Below are 16864 nucleotides of genomic sequence, written 5' to 3' on the forward strand. Positions count from 1 at the left end.
ACCTCTCCTGTGGGTCCAGGTTTAGATTCCGATGCTTCACTTCAGGTTTACTGTATCCCTTGAACCTTCTTATTGACGATGAAACACAGAAATTGCATCAGAATTTAATACAAAAGGCACAATGCCGTCTTAAGTACAAGAGGACTGTCACTCTAATATTCCATGATTTGAAACTCTCCTGTGGGTCAAGTTTTAGATTCCGATGCTTCACTACAGGTTTACTGTATACCTTGGAACTTCTTAATGAAGATGAAACACAGTAATTGCATCGGAATAAAAATTCAAAAGGCACAATGCCGACTTAAGTACAAGTGGACTGACACTCTCACTTCCTATGGTTTGAACCTCTCCTGTGAGTCCAGTCATAGATTCAGATTTTTCACTTCAGGTTTACTGTATCCGTTGGACCTTCTTTTTGACGATGAAGCACAGAAATTGCATCGGAATTAAATTCAAAAAGCACAATGCCGACTTAAGTACAATAGGACTGACACTCTACCTTTCAATGTTTTGAACCTCTCCTGTGAGTCCAGTTTTAGATTCCGATGCTTCACTTCAGGTTTACTATATCCCTTGGACCCTCTTGTTATCGATGAAACTCAGAAATTGCATCCGAATTTAATACAAAAGGCACAATGCCAACTTAGGTACAAGAGAACTGACACTCTACCTTTCTATGATTTGAACCTCTCCTGTTAGTCCAGTTCTAGATTCTGATGCTTCACTTCAGGTTTACTGTATCCCTTGGACCCTCTTGTTGACGATGAAACACAGAAATCGCATCCGAATTTAATACAAAGGCATAATGCCGACTTACGTACGAGAGGATAGACACTCTCACTTTCTATGATTTTAACCTCTCCTGTGAGCCCAGTTTTGGATTCCAATGCTTCACATCTGGTTTGCTGTATACCTTGGACCTCCTTAGTGACGATGAAACACAGCAATTGCATCCGAACTTAATACAAAAGGCACAATGTCGACTTAAATACAAGAGGACTGACACTTTCACTCTCTATGAATTGAACCGCCCCTGTGAGTCCAGTTTTAGATTCCGATGCTTCACTTCAGGTTTACTGTATACCTTGGACCTTCTTAATGACGATGAAACACAGAAATTGCATCCGAATTTAATACAAAATGCATAATGCCGACTTAATTACAAGAGGACTGACACTCTCACTTTCCATGATTTGAACCTCTCCTGTGAGTCCAGTTTTAGATTCCGATGCTTCACTTCAGGTTTACTATATCCCTTGGACCCTCTTGTTATCGATGAAACTCAGAAATTGCATCTTAATTTAATACAAAAGGCACAATGCCGACTTTAGTACAAGAAAACTGACACTCTTACTTTCTATGATTTGAACCTCTATTGTGAGTCCAGTTTTAGATTCCGATGCTTCACTTCAGGTTTCCTGTGTACCTCGGACCTTCTTATTGACGATGAAACAACGAAATTGCATCCGATATAAATTCAAAAGGCACAATGCCGACTTAAGTACAAGAGGACTGACACTCTAACTTTCTATGATTTGAACCTCACCTGTGAGCCCAGTTTTAGATTCCGATGCTTCACTTCAGGTTTACTGTATACCTGGGACCTTCTTATTGACGATAAAACACAGAAATTGCATGCGAATTTAATACAAAAGGCACAATGCCGACTTAAGTACAAGAGGACTGACACTCTAACTTTCTGTGATTTGAACCTCTCCAGTCAGTCCAGTTCTAGTTTCCGATGCGTCACTTCAGGATTACTGTATCCCTTGGACCTTCTTATTGACGATGAAGCACAGAAATTGCATTCGAATTTAATTCAAAAGGCACAATGCCGACTTAAGTACTAGAGGACTGACACTGTCACTTTCTATGATTTGAACCTCTCCTGTGGGTCCAGGTTTACATTCCGATGCTTCAGTTCAGGTTTACTGTATCCCTTAAACCTTCTTATTGACGATGAAACACAGAAATTGCATCAGAATTTAATACAAAACGCACAATGCCGACTTAAGTACAAGAGGACTGTCACTCTAACATTCCATGATTTGAAACTCTCCTGTGGGTCAAGTTTTAGATTCCGATGCTTCACTACAGGTTTACTGTATACCTTGGAACTTCTTAATGATGATGAAACACAGTAATTGCATCGGAATAAGAATTCAAAAGGCACAATGCCGACTTAAGTACAAGTGGACTAACACACTAACTTTCTATGATTTCAACCTCTCCTGTGAGTCCAGTTTTAGATTCCGATGCTTCACTTCCGGTTTACTGTATCTCTTGGACCTTCATATTGACGAGGAAACACAGAAATTGCAACCGAATTTAATACAAAAGTCACAATGCCGACTTAAGTACAAGAGGATTGACACTCTCACTTTCTATGGTTTGAACCTCTCCTGTGAGCCCAGTCATAGGTTCAGATTTTTCACTTCAGGTTTACTGTATCCGTTGGACCTTCTTTTTGACGATGAAGCACAGAAATTGCATCGGAATTAAATTCAAAAAGCACAATGACGACTTAAGTACAATAGGTCTGACACTCTACCTTTCTATGTTTTGAACCTCCCCTGTGAGTCCAGTTTTAGATTCCGATGCTTCACTTCAGGTTTACTATATCCCTTGGACCCTCTTGTTATCGATGAAACACAGAAATTGCATCCGAATTTAATACAAAGGGCACAATGCCAAGTTAAGTACAAGAGAACTGACACTCTACCTTTCTATGATTTGAACCTCTCCTGTGAGTCCAGTTCTAGATTCCGATGCTTCACTTCAGGTTTACTGTATGCCTTGGACCCGCTTATTGACGATGAAACACAGAAATCGCATCCGAAATTAATACAAAAGGCATAATGCCGACTTAAGTACGAGAGGATAGACACTCTCACTTTCTATGATTTTAACCTCTCCTGTGAGCCCAGTTTTGTATTCCAATGCTTCACATCTCGTTTGCTGTATACCTTGGACCTTCTTGTTGACGATGAAACACAGCAATTGCATCCGAATTTAATACAAAAGGCACAATGCCGATTTAAATACAAGAGGACTGACACTTTCACTCTCTATGAATTGAACCGCCCCTGTGAGTCCAGTTTTAGATTCCGATGCTTCACTTCAGGTTTACTGTATACCTTGGACCTTCTTAATGACGATGAAACACAGAAATTGCATCCGAATTTAATACAAAATGCATAATGCCGACTTAAGTACAAGAGGACTGACACTCTCACTTTCCATGATTTGAACCTCTCCTGTGAGTCCAGTTTTAGATTCCGATTTTTCACTTCAGGTTTACTGTATCCGTTGGACCTTCTTTTTGAGGATGAAGCTCAGAAATTGCATCGAAATTAAATTCAGAATGCACAATGCCGACTTAAGTACAAGAGGACTCACACTCTAACTTTCTATGATTTCAACCTCACCTGTGAGCCCAGTTTTAGATTCCGATGCTTCACTTCAGGTTTACTGTATACCTTGGACCTTCTTATTGATCCTGAAACACAGATATTGCATCCGAATGTAATACAAAAGGCACAATGCCGACTTAAGTACTAGAGGACTGACACTCTCACTTTCTATGATTTGAAGCACTCCTGTGAGTCTAGTTTCAGATTCCGATTCTTCACTTCAGGTTTCCTGTATACCTGGGACCTTCTTATTGACGATAAAACACAGAAGTTGCATTAGAATTTAATACAAAAGGCACAATGCCGACTTAAGTACAAGAGGACTGACACTCTAACTTTCTGTGATTTGAGCCTCTCCAGTGAGTCCAGTTTTAGTTTCCGATGCGTCACTTCAGGATTACTGTATCCCTTGGACCTTCTTATTGACGATGAAGCACAGAAATTGCATTCGAATTTAATTCAAAATTCACAATGCCGACTTAAGTACTTGAGGACTGACACTCTCACTTTCTATGATTTGAACCTCTCCTGTGGGTCCAGGTTTAGATTCCGATGCTTCACTTCAGGTTTACTGTATCCCTTGAACCTTCTTATTGACGATGAAACACAGAAATTGCATCAGAATTTAATACAAAAGGCACAATGCCGACTTAAGTACAAGAGGACTGACACTCTAACATTCCATGATTTGAAACTCTCCTGTGGGTCAAGTTTTAGATTCCGATGCTTCACTACAGGTTTACTGTACACCTTGGAACTTCTTAATGATGATGAAACACAGTAATTGCATCGGAATAAATATTCAAAAGGCACAATGCCGACTTAAGTACAAGTGGACTGACACTCTAACTTTCTATGATTTGAACCTCTCCTGTGAGTCCAGTTTTAGATTCCGATTCTTCACTTCAGGTTTCCTGTATACCTATGACCTTCTTATTGACGATAAAACACAGAAGTTGCATCCGAATTTAATACAAAAGTCACAATGCCGACTTAAGTACAAGAGGATTGACACTCTCACTTTCTATGGTTTGAACCTTTCCTGTGAGTCCAGTCATAGATTCAGATTTTTCACTTCTGGTTTACTGTATCCGTTGAACCTTCTTTTTGACGATGAAGCACAGAAATTGCATCGGAATTAAATTCAAAAAGCACAATGCCGACTTAAGTACAATAGGACTGACACTCTACCTTTCTATGTTTTGAACCTCTCCTGTGAGTCCAGTTTTAGATTCCGATGCTTCACTTCAGGTTTACTATATCCCTTGGACTCTCTTGTTATCGATGAAACACAGAAATTGCATCCGAATTTAACACAAAAGGACAATGCCAACTTAAGTACAAGAGAACTGACACTCTACCTTTCTATGATTTGAACCTCTCCTGTGAGTCCAGTTCTAGATTCCGATGCTTCACTTCAGGGTTACTGTATCCCTTGGACCCTCTTATTGACGATGAAACACAGAAATCGCATCCGAATTTAATACAAAAGGCATAATGAAGACTTAAGTACGAGAGGATAGACACTCTCACTTTCTATGATTTTAACCTCTCCTGTGAGCCCAGTTTTGGATTCCAATGCTTCACATCTGGTTTGCTGTATACCTTGGACCTTCTTATTGACGATGAAACACAGCACTTGCATCCGAATTTAATACAAAAGGCACAATACCGACATAAATACAAGAGGACTGACACTTTCACTCTCTATGAATTGAACCGCCCCTGTGAGTCCAGTTTTAGATTCCGATGCTTCACTTCAGGTTTACTGTATACCTTGGACCTTCTTAATGACGATGAAACACAGAAATTGCATCCGAATTTAATACAAAATGCATAATGCCGACTTAAGTACAAGAGGACTGACACTCTCACTTTCCTGATTTGAACCTCTCCTGTGAGTCCAGTTTTAGATTCCGATTTTTCACTTCAGGTTTACTGTATCCGTTGGACCTTCTTTTTGACGATGAAGCTCAGAATTTGCATCGAAATTAAATTCAAAAGGCACAATGCCGACTTTAGTACAAGAAAACTGACACTCTTACTTTCTATGATTTGAACCTTTATTGTGAGTCCAGTTTTAGATTCCGATGCTTCACTTCAGGTTTCCTGTGTACCTCGGACGTTCTTATTGACGATGAAACAACGAAATTGCATCCGATATAAATTCAAAAGGCACAATGCCGACTTAAGTACAAGAGGACTGACACTCTAACTTTCTATGATTTGAACCTCACCCGTGAGCCCAGTTTTAGATTCCGATGCTTCACTTCTGGTTTACTGTATACCTTGGACCTTCTTATTGATCCTGAAACACAGATATTGCATCCGAATTTGATACAAAAGGCACAATGCCGACTTAAGTACTAGAGGACTGACACTCTCACTTTCTATGATTTGAAGCACTCCTGTGAGTCTAGTTTCAGATTCCGATGCTTCACTTCAGGTTTCCTGTATACCTGGGACCTTCTTATTGACGATAAAACACAGAAATTGCATCGGAATTTAATACAAAAGGCTCAATGCCGACTTAAGTACAAAAGGACTGACACTCTAACTTTCTGTGATTTTAACCTCTCCAGTGTGTCCAGTTTTAGTTTCCGATGCGTCACTTCAGGATTACTGTATCCCTTGGACCTTCTTATTGACGATGAAGCACAGAAATTGCATTCGAATTTAATTCAAAAGGCACAATGCCGACTTAAGTACTGGAGGACTGACACTCCCACTTTCTATGTTTTGAACCTCTCCTGTGGGTCCAGGTTTAGATTCCGATGCTTCACTTCAGGTTTACTGTATCCCTTGAACCTTCTTATTGACGATGAAACACAGAAATTGCATCGGAATTTAATACAAAAGGCACAATGCCGACTTAAGTACAAGAGGACTGTCACTCTAACATTCTATGATTTGAAACTCTCCTGTGGGTCAAGTTTTAGATTCCGATGCTTCACTACAGGTTTACTGTATACCTTGGAACTTCTTAATGATGAAGAGACACAGTAATTGCATCGGAATAAAAATTCAAAAGGCACAATGCCGACTTAAGTACAAGTGGACTGACACTCTAACTTTCCATGATTTGAACCTCTCCTGTGAGTCCAGTTTTAGATTCCGATGCTTCACTTCCGGTTTACTGTATCCCTTGGACCTTCATATTGACGAGGAAACACAGAAATTGCATCCGAATTTAATACATAAGTCACAATGCCGACTTAAGTACAAGAGGACTGACACTCTCACTTTCTATGGTTTGAACCTCTCCTGTGAGTCCAGTCATAGATTCAGATTTTTCACTTCAGGTTTACTGTATCCGTTGGACCTTCTTTTTGACGATGAAGCACAGAAATTGCATCCGAATTTAATACAAAAGGCACAATGCCAACTTAAGTACAAGAGGACTGACACACTACCTTTCTATGATTTGAACCTCTACTGTGAGTCCAGTTCTAGATTCCGATGCTTCACTTCAGGTTTACTGTATCCCTTGGACCCTCTTATTGACGATGAAACACAGAAATCGCATCCGAATTTAATACAAAAGGCATAATGCCGACTTAAGTACGAGAGGATAGACACTCTCACTTTCTATGATTTTAATCTCTCCTGTGAGCCCAGTTTTGGATTCCAATGCTTCATATCTGGTTTGCTGTATACCTTGGACCTTCTTATTGACGATGAAACACAGCAATTGCATCCGAATTTAATACAAAAGGCACAATGCCGACTTAAGTACTAGAGGACTGACACTTTCACTCTCTATGAATTGAACCGCCCCTGTGAGTCCAGTTTTAGATTCCGATGCTTCACTTCAGGTTTCCTGTATACCTGGGACCTTCTTATTGACGATAAAACACAGAAATTGCATCGGAATTTAATACAAAAGGCTCAATGCCGACTTAAGTACAAAAGGACTGACACTCTAACTTTCTGTGATTTTAACCTCTCCAGTGTGTCCAGTTTTAGTTTCCGATGCGTCACTTCAGGATTACTGTATCCGTTGGACCTTCTTTTTGACGATGAAGCACAGAAATTGCATCGGAATTAAATTCAAAAAGCACAATGACGACTTAAGTACAATAGGTCTGACACTCTACCTTTCTATGTTTTGAACCTCCCCTGTGAGTCCAGTTTTAGATTCCGATGCTTCACTTCAGGTTTACTATATCCCTTGGACCCTCTTGTTATCGATGAAACACAGAAATTGCATCCGAATTTAATACAAAGGGCACAATGCCAAGTTAAGTACAAGAGAACTGACACTCTACCTTTCTATGATTTGAACCTCTCCTGTGAGTCCAGTTCTAGATTCCGATGCTTCACTTCAGGTTTACTGTATGCCTTGGACCCGCTTATTGACGATGAAACACAGAAATCGCATCCGAAATTAATACAAAAGGCATAATGCCGACTTAAGTACGAGAGGATAGACACTCTCACTTTCTATGATTTTAACCTCTCCTGTGAGCCCAGTTTTGTATTCCAATGCTTCACATCTCGTTTGCTGTATACCTTGGACCTTCTTGTTGACGATGAAACACAGCAATTGCATCCGAATTTAATACAAAAGGCACAATGCCGATTTAAATACAAGAGGACTGACACTTTCACTCTCTATGAATTGAACCGCCCCTGTGAGTCCAGTTTTAGATTCCGATGCTTCACTTCAGGTTTACTGTATACCTTGGACCTTCTTAATGACGATGAAACACAGAAATTGCATCCGAATTTAATACAAAATGCATAATGCCGACTTAAGTACAAGAGGACTGACACTCTCACTTTCCATGATTTGAACCTCTCCTGTGAGTCCAGTTTTAGATTCCGATTTTTCACTTCAGGTTTACTGTATCCGTTGGACCTTCTTTTTGAGGATGAAGCTCAGAAATTGCATCGAAATTAAATTCAGAATGCACAATGCCGACTTAAGTACAAGAGGACTCACACTCTAACTTTCTATGATTTCAACCTCACCTGTGAGCCCAGTTTTAGATTCCGATGCTTCACTTCAGGTTTACTGTATACCTTGGACCTTCTTATTGATCCTGAAACACAGATATTGCATCCGAATGTAATACAAAAGGCACAATGCCGACTTAAGTACTAGAGGACTGACACTCTCACTTTCTATGATTTGAAGCACTCCTGTGAGTCTAGTTTCAGATTCCGATTCTTCACTTCAGGTTTCCTGTATACCTGGGACCTTCTTATTGACGATAAAACACAGAAGTTGCATTAGAATTTAATACAAAAGGCACAATGCCGACTTAAGTACAAGAGGACTGACACTCTAACTTTCTGTGATTTGAGCCTCTCCAGTGAGTCCAGTTTTAGTTTCCGATGCGTCACTTCAGGATTACTGTATCCCTTGGACCTTCTTATTGACGATGAAGCACAGAAATTGCATTCGAATTTAATTCAAAATTCACAATGCCGACTTAAGTACTTGAGGACTGACACTCTCACTTTCTATGATTTGAACCTCTCCTGTGGGTCCAGGTTTAGATTCCGATGCTTCACTTCAGGTTTACTGTATCCCTTGAACCTTCTTATTGACGATGAAACACAGAAATTGCATCAGAATTTAATACAAAAGGCACAATGCCGACTTAAGTACAAGAGGACTGACACTCTAACATTCCATGATTTGAAACTCTCCTGTGGGTCAAGTTTTAGATTCCGATGCTTCACTACAGGTTTACTGTACACCTTGGAACTTCTTAATGATGATGAAACACAGTAATTGCATCGGAATAAATATTCAAAAGGCACAATGCCGACTTAAGTACAAGTGGACTGACACTCTAACTTTCTATGATTTGAACCTCTCCTGTGAGTCCAGTTTTAGATTCCGATTCTTCACTTCAGGTTTCCTGTATACCTATGACCTTCTTATTGACGATAAAACACAGAAGTTGCATCCGAATTTAATACAAAAGTCACAATGCCGACTTAAGTACAAGAGGATTGACACTCTCACTTTCTATGGTTTGAACCTTTCCTGTGAGTCCAGTCATAGATTCAGATTTTTCACTTCTGGTTTACTGTATCCGTTGAACCTTCTTTTTGACGATGAAGCACAGAAATTGCATCGGAATTAAATTCAAAAAGCACAATGCCGACTTAAGTACAATAGGACTGACACTCTACCTTTCTATGTTTTGAACCTCTCCTGTGAGTCCAGTTTTAGATTCCGATGCTTCACTTCAGGTTTACTATATCCCTTGGACTCTCTTGTTATCGATGAAACACAGAAATTGCATCCGAATTTAACACAAAAGGACAATGCCAACTTAAGTACAAGAGAACTGACACTCTACCTTTCTATGATTTGAACCTCTCCTGTGAGTCCAGTTCTAGATTCCGATGCTTCACTTCAGGGTTACTGTATCCCTTGGACCCTCTTATTGACGATGAAACACAGAAATCGCATCCGAATTTAATACAAAAGGCATAATGAAGACTTAAGTACGAGAGGATAGACACTCTCACTTTCTATGATTTTAACCTCTCCTGTGAGCCCAGTTTTGGATTCCAATGCTTCACATCTGGTTTGCTGTATACCTTGGACCTTCTTATTGACGATGAAACACAGCACTTGCATCCGAATTTAATACAAAAGGCACAATACCGACATAAATACAAGAGGACTGACACTTTCACTCTCTATGAATTGAACCGCCCCTGTGAGTCCAGTTTTAGATTCCGATGCTTCACTTCAGGTTTACTGTATACCTTGGACCTTCTTAATGACGATGAAACACAGAAATTGCATCCGAATTTAATACAAAATGCATAATGCCGACTTAAGTACAAGAGGACTGACACTCTCACTTTCCTGATTTGAACCTCTCCTGTGAGTCCAGTTTTAGATTCCGATTTTTCACTTCAGGTTTACTGTATCCGTTGGACCTTCTTTTTGACGATGAAGCTCAGAATTTGCATCGAAATTAAATTCAAAAGGCACAATGCCGACTTTAGTACAAGAAAACTGACACTCTTACTTTCTATGATTTGAACCTTTATTGTGAGTCCAGTTTTAGATTCCGATGCTTCACTTCAGGTTTCCTGTGTACCTCGGACGTTCTTATTGACGATGAAACAACGAAATTGCATCCGATATAAATTCAAAAGGCACAATGCCGACTTAAGTACAAGAGGACTGACACTCTAACTTTCTATGATTTGAACCTCACCCGTGAGCCCAGTTTTAGATTCCGATGCTTCACTTCTGGTTTACTGTATACCTTGGACCTTCTTATTGATCCTGAAACACAGATATTGCATCCGAATTTGATACAAAAGGCACAATGCCGACTTAAGTACTAGAGGACTGACACTCTCACTTTCTATGATTTGAAGCACTCCTGTGAGTCTAGTTTCAGATTCCGATGCTTCACTTCAGGTTTCCTGTATACCTGGGACCTTCTTATTGACGATAAAACACAGAAATTGCATCGGAATTTAATACAAAAGGCTCAATGCCGACTTAAGTACAAAAGGACTGACACTCTAACTTTCTGTGATTTTAACCTCTCCAGTGTGTCCAGTTTTAGTTTCCGATGCGTCACTTCAGGATTACTGTATCCCTTGGACCTTCTTATTGACGATGAAGCACAGAAATTGCATTCGAATTTAATTCAAAAGGCACAATGCCGACTTAAGTACTGGAGGACTGACACTCCCACTTTCTATGTTTTGAACCTCTCCTGTGGGTCCAGGTTTAGATTCCGATGCTTCACTTCAGGTTTACTGTATCCCTTGAACCTTCTTATTGACGATGAAACACAGAAATTGCATCGGAATTTAATACAAAAGGCACAATGCCGACTTAAGTACAAGAGGACTGTCACTCTAACATTCTATGATTTGAAACTCTCCTGTGGGTCAAGTTTTAGATTCCGATGCTTCACTACAGGTTTACTGTATACCTTGGAACTTCTTAATGATGAAGAGACACAGTAATTGCATCGGAATAAAAATTCAAAAGGCACAATGCCGACTTAAGTACAAGTGGACTGACACTCTAACTTTCCATGATTTGAACCTCTCCTGTGAGTCCAGTTTTAGATTCCGATGCTTCACTTCCGGTTTACTGTATCCCTTGGACCTTCATATTGACGAGGAAACACAGAAATTGCATCCGAATTTAATACATAAGTCACAATGCCGACTTAAGTACAAGAGGACTGACACTCTCACTTTCTATGGTTTGAACCTCTCCTGTGAGTCCAGTCATAGATTCAGATTTTTCACTTCAGGTTTACTGTATCCGTTGGACCTTCTTTTTGACGATGAAGCACAGAAATTGCATCCGAATTTAATACAAAAGGCACAATGCCAACTTAAGTACAAGAGGACTGACACACTACCTTTCTATGATTTGAACCTCTACTGTGAGTCCAGTTCTAGATTCCGATGCTTCACTTCAGGTTTACTGTATCCCTTGGACCCTCTTATTGACGATGAAACACAGAAATCGCATCCGAATTTAATACAAAAGGCATAATGCCGACTTAAGTACGAGAGGATAGACACTCTCACTTTCTATGATTTTAATCTCTCCTGTGAGCCCAGTTTTGGATTCCAATGCTTCATATCTGGTTTGCTGTATACCTTGGACCTTCTTATTGACGATGAAACACAGCAATTGCATCCGAATTTAATACAAAAGGCACAATGCCGACTTAAGTACTAGAGGACTGACACTTTCACTCTCTATGAATTGAACCGCCCCTGTGAGTCCAGTTTTAGATTCCGATGCTTCACTTCAGGTTTACTGTATACCTTGGACCTTCTTAATGACAATGAAACACAGAAATTGCATCCGAATTCAATACAAAATGTATAATGCCGACTTAAGTACAAGAGGACTGACACTCTCACTTTCCATGATTTGAACCTCTCCTGTGAGTCCAGTTTTAGATTCCGATTTTTCACTTCAGGTTTACTGTATCCGTTGGACCTTCTTTTTGACGATGAAGCTCAGAAATTGCATCGAAATTAAGTTCAAAAGGCACAATGCCGACTTTAGTACAAGAGGACTGACACTCTACCTTTCTATGGATTTGAACCTGTCCTGTGAGTCCAGTTCTAGATTCCGATGCTTCCCTTCAGGTTTACTGTATACCTTGGACCTTCTTATTGACGATGAAACACAGCAATTGCATCCGAATTTAATACAAAAGTAACAATGCCGACTTAAGTACAAGAGGACTGACACTTTCACTTTCTATGAATTGAACCTCCCCTGTGAGTCCAGTTTTAGATTCCGATGCTTCACTTCAGGTTTACTGTCTACCATGGACCTTCTTATTGACGATGAAGCACAGAAATTGCATCCGAACATAATACAAAAGGCACAATGCCGACTTAAGTACAAGAGGACTGACACTCTCACTTTCTATGATTTGAAACTCTCCTGTGAGTCCAGTTTTAGATTCCAATGCTTCTCTTCAGGTTTACTGTATCCCTTGGACCGTCTTATTGACGATGAAACACAGGAATTGTATCCGAACTTAATAAAAAATTCACAATGCCGTCTTAAGTACAAGAGGACTGACACTCTCACTTTCTATGATTTGAACCTCTCCTGTGAGTCCAGTTTTAGATTCCGATGCCTCACTTCAGGTTTACTGTATACCTTGGACCTTCTTAATGACGATGAAACACAGAAATTGCATCTGAATTAAATTCGAAAGGCACAATGCCGACATAAGTACAAGAGGACTGACCCTCTAAATTTCTATGATTTGAACCTCTTCTGTGAGTCCAGTTTTAGATTCCGATGATTCACTACAGGTTTACTGTATCCCTTGGACTTCCTTATTGACGGTGAAACACAGAAATTGCATCCGAATTTAATACAAAAGGCACAATGCCGACTTAAGTACAAGAGGACTGACACTCTCACTTTCTATGATTTGAACCTCTCCTGTGAGTCCAGTTTTAGATTCCGATGCTTGACTTCAGGTTTCGTGTACACCTTGGACGTTCTTATTGACGATGAAACACAGAAATTGCATTCGAATTAAATACAAAAGGCACAATGCCGACTTAAGTACAAGAGGACTGACACTCTCACTTTCTATGATTTGAACAGCTCCTGTGAGTCCAGTTTCAGATTCCGATGCTTGACATCAGGTTTCGTGTATACCTTGGACGTTCTTATTGACGATGAAACACAGAAATTGCATCGAAATTAAATTCAAAAGGCTCAATGTCGACTTATGTACAAGGGGACTGACACTCTACCTTTCTATGATTTGAACGTCTCCTGTGAGTCCAGTTTTAGATTCCGATGCTTCAATTCAGGTTTACTGTATCCCTTGGACCCTCTTATTGACGATGAAACACAGAAATCGCATCCGAATTTGATACAAAAGGCATAATGTCGACTTAAGTACGAGAGGATAGACACTCTCACTTTCTATGATTTGAACCTCTCCTCTGAGCCCAGTTTTAGATTCCGATGCTTCACTTCTGGTTTCCTGTATACCTTGGACATTCTTATTGACTATGAAACACAGCAATTTCATCCGAATTTAATACAAATGGCACAATGCCGACTTAAGTACAAGAGGACTGACACTTTCACTTTCTATGAATTGAACCTCCCCTGTGAGTCCAGTTTTAGATTCCGATGCTTCACTTCAGGTTTACTGTATACCTTGGACCTTGTTAATGACGATGAAACACAGAAATTAAATCCGAATTTAATACAAAAAGCCTAATGCCGACTTAAGTACAAGAGGACTGGCACTCTCACTTTCTATGATTTGAACCTCTCCTGTGAGTCCAGTTTTAGATTCCGATTTTTTACTTCAGTTTTTCTGTATCCGTTAAACCTTCTTTTTGACGATGAAGCTCAGAAATTGCATCGGAATTAAATTCAAAAGGCACAATGCCGACTTAAGTACAAGAGGACTGACACTCTAACTTTCTATGATTTGAACCTGTCCTGTGAGTCCAGTTTTAGATTCCGATGCTTCACTTCCGGTTTACTGTATACCTTGGACCTTCTTATTGACGATGAAACACAGAAATTGCATCCGAAATTAATACAAAAGTCACAATGCCGACTTAAGTACAAGAGGACTAACACTCTCACTTTCTATGATTTGAACCTCTCCTGTGAGTCCAGTTTTAGATTCTGATGCTTCACTTCAGGTCTACTGTATCCCTTGGACCTTCTTATTGACCATGAAACAAAGACATTGCATCCGAATTTAATACAAAAGGCACAATGCCGACTTAAGGAAAAGAGGACTGACACTCTCACTTTCTATGATTTGAACCTCTCCTGTGACTCCAGTTTTAGATTCCGATGCTTGACTTCAGGTTTCGTGTACACCTTGGACGTTCTTATTGACGATGAAACACAGAAATTGAATTCGAATTTAATACAAACGGCACAATGCCGACTTAAGTACAAGAGGACTGACACTCTACATTTCTATGATTTGAACCTCTCCTGTGAGTCCAGTTTTAGATTCCGATGCTTCACTTCAGGTTTACTGTATCCCTTGGACCTTCTTGTTGACGATGAAACACAGAAATTGTTTCCGAATTTAATACAAAAGGCACAATGCCGACTTAAGTACAAGAGGAGTGACACTCACACTTTCTATGATTTGAACCTCTCCTGTGAGTCCAGTTTTAGATTCCGATGCTTCACTTCAGGTTTACTGTATCCCTTGGACCCTCATATTGACGATGAAACACAGAAATCGCATCCGAATTTAATACAAAAGGCATAATGCCGACATAAGTACGAGAGGATATACGCTCTCACTTTCTATGATTTGAACCTCTCCTGTGAGCCCAGTTTTAGATTCCGATGCTTCACTTCTGGTTTCCTGTATACCTTGGACTTTCTTAATGACGATGAAACACAGCAATTGCATCCGAATTCAATACAAAAGGCACAATGCCGACTTAAGTACAAGAGGACTGACACTTTCACTTTCTATGAATTGAACCTCCCCTGTGGGTCCAGTTTTAGATTCCGATGCTTTACTTCAGGTTTACTGTATACCTTGGAAATTCGTATTGACGATGAAACACAGAAATTGCATCCGAATGTAATACAAAAGGCACAATGCCGACTTAAGTACAAGGGGACTGACACTCTCACTTTCTATGATTTGAACCTCTCCTGTGAGTCCAGTTTTAGATTCCGATGCTTCACTTCAGGTTTACTGTATCCCTTGGACATTCTTATTGACGATGAAACACAGAAATTGTATCCGAATTTAATACAAAATTCACAAAGCCGACTTAAGTACAAGAGGACTGACACTCTCACTTTTTATGATTTGAACCTCTCCTGTGAGTCCAGTTTTAGATTCCGATGCCTCACTTCAAGTCTACTATATACCTTGGACCTTCTTATTGACGATGAAACACAGAAATTGCATTCGAATTAAATTCAAAAGGCACAATGCCGACATAAGTACAAGAGGACTGACTCTCGAACTTTCTATGATTTGAACCTCTCCTGTGAGTCCAGTTTTAGATTCCGATGCTTGACTTCAGGTTTCGTGTACACCTTGGACGTTCTTATTGACGATGAAACACAGAAATTGCATCCGAATTTAATACAAAAGGCACAATGCCAACTTAAGTACAACAGGACTGACACTCTCACTTTCTATGATTTGAACACCTCCTGTGAGTCCAGTTTCAGATTCCGATGCTTGTCTTCAGGTTTCGTGTATACCTTGGACGTTCTTATTGACGATGAAACACAGAAATTGCATCGGAATTAAATTCAAAAGGCACAATGCCGACTTAAGTACAAGAATACTGACACTCTACCTTTCTATGATTTGAACGTCTCCGGTGAGTCCAGTTTTAGATTCCGATGCTTCACTTCAGGTTTACTGTATTCCTTGGACCCTCTTATTGACGATGAAACACAGAAATCGCATCCGAATTTAATACAAAAGGCATAATGCCGACTTAAGTACGAGAGGATAGACACTCTTACTTTCTATGATTTGAACCTCTCTTGTGAGCCCAGTTTTGGATTCCAATGCTTCATATCTGGTTTGCTGTATACCTTGGACCTTCTTATTGACGATGAAACTCAGCAATTGCATCCGAATTTAATACAAAAGGCACAATGCCGACTTAAGTACTAATGGACTGACACTTTCACTCTCTATGAATTGAACCGCCCCTGTGAGTCCAGTTTTAGATTCCGATGCTTCACTTCAGGTTTACTGTATACCTTGGACCTTCTTAATGACAATGAAACACAGAAATTGCATCCGAATTCAATACAAAATGTATAATGCCGACTTAAGTACAAGAGGACTGACACTCTCACTTTCTATGATTTGAACAGCTCCTGTGAGTCCAGTTTCAGATTCCGATGCTTGACTTCAGGTTTCGTGTACACCTTGGACGTTCTTATTGACGATGAAACACAGAAATTGCATTCGAAT

This window comes from Schistocerca serialis, chromosome 2 (assembly GCF_023864345.2).
Source record: "Schistocerca serialis cubense isolate TAMUIC-IGC-003099 chromosome 2, iqSchSeri2.2, whole genome shotgun sequence".
Lineage (NCBI taxonomy): Eukaryota > Metazoa > Arthropoda > Insecta > Orthoptera > Acrididae > Schistocerca > Schistocerca serialis.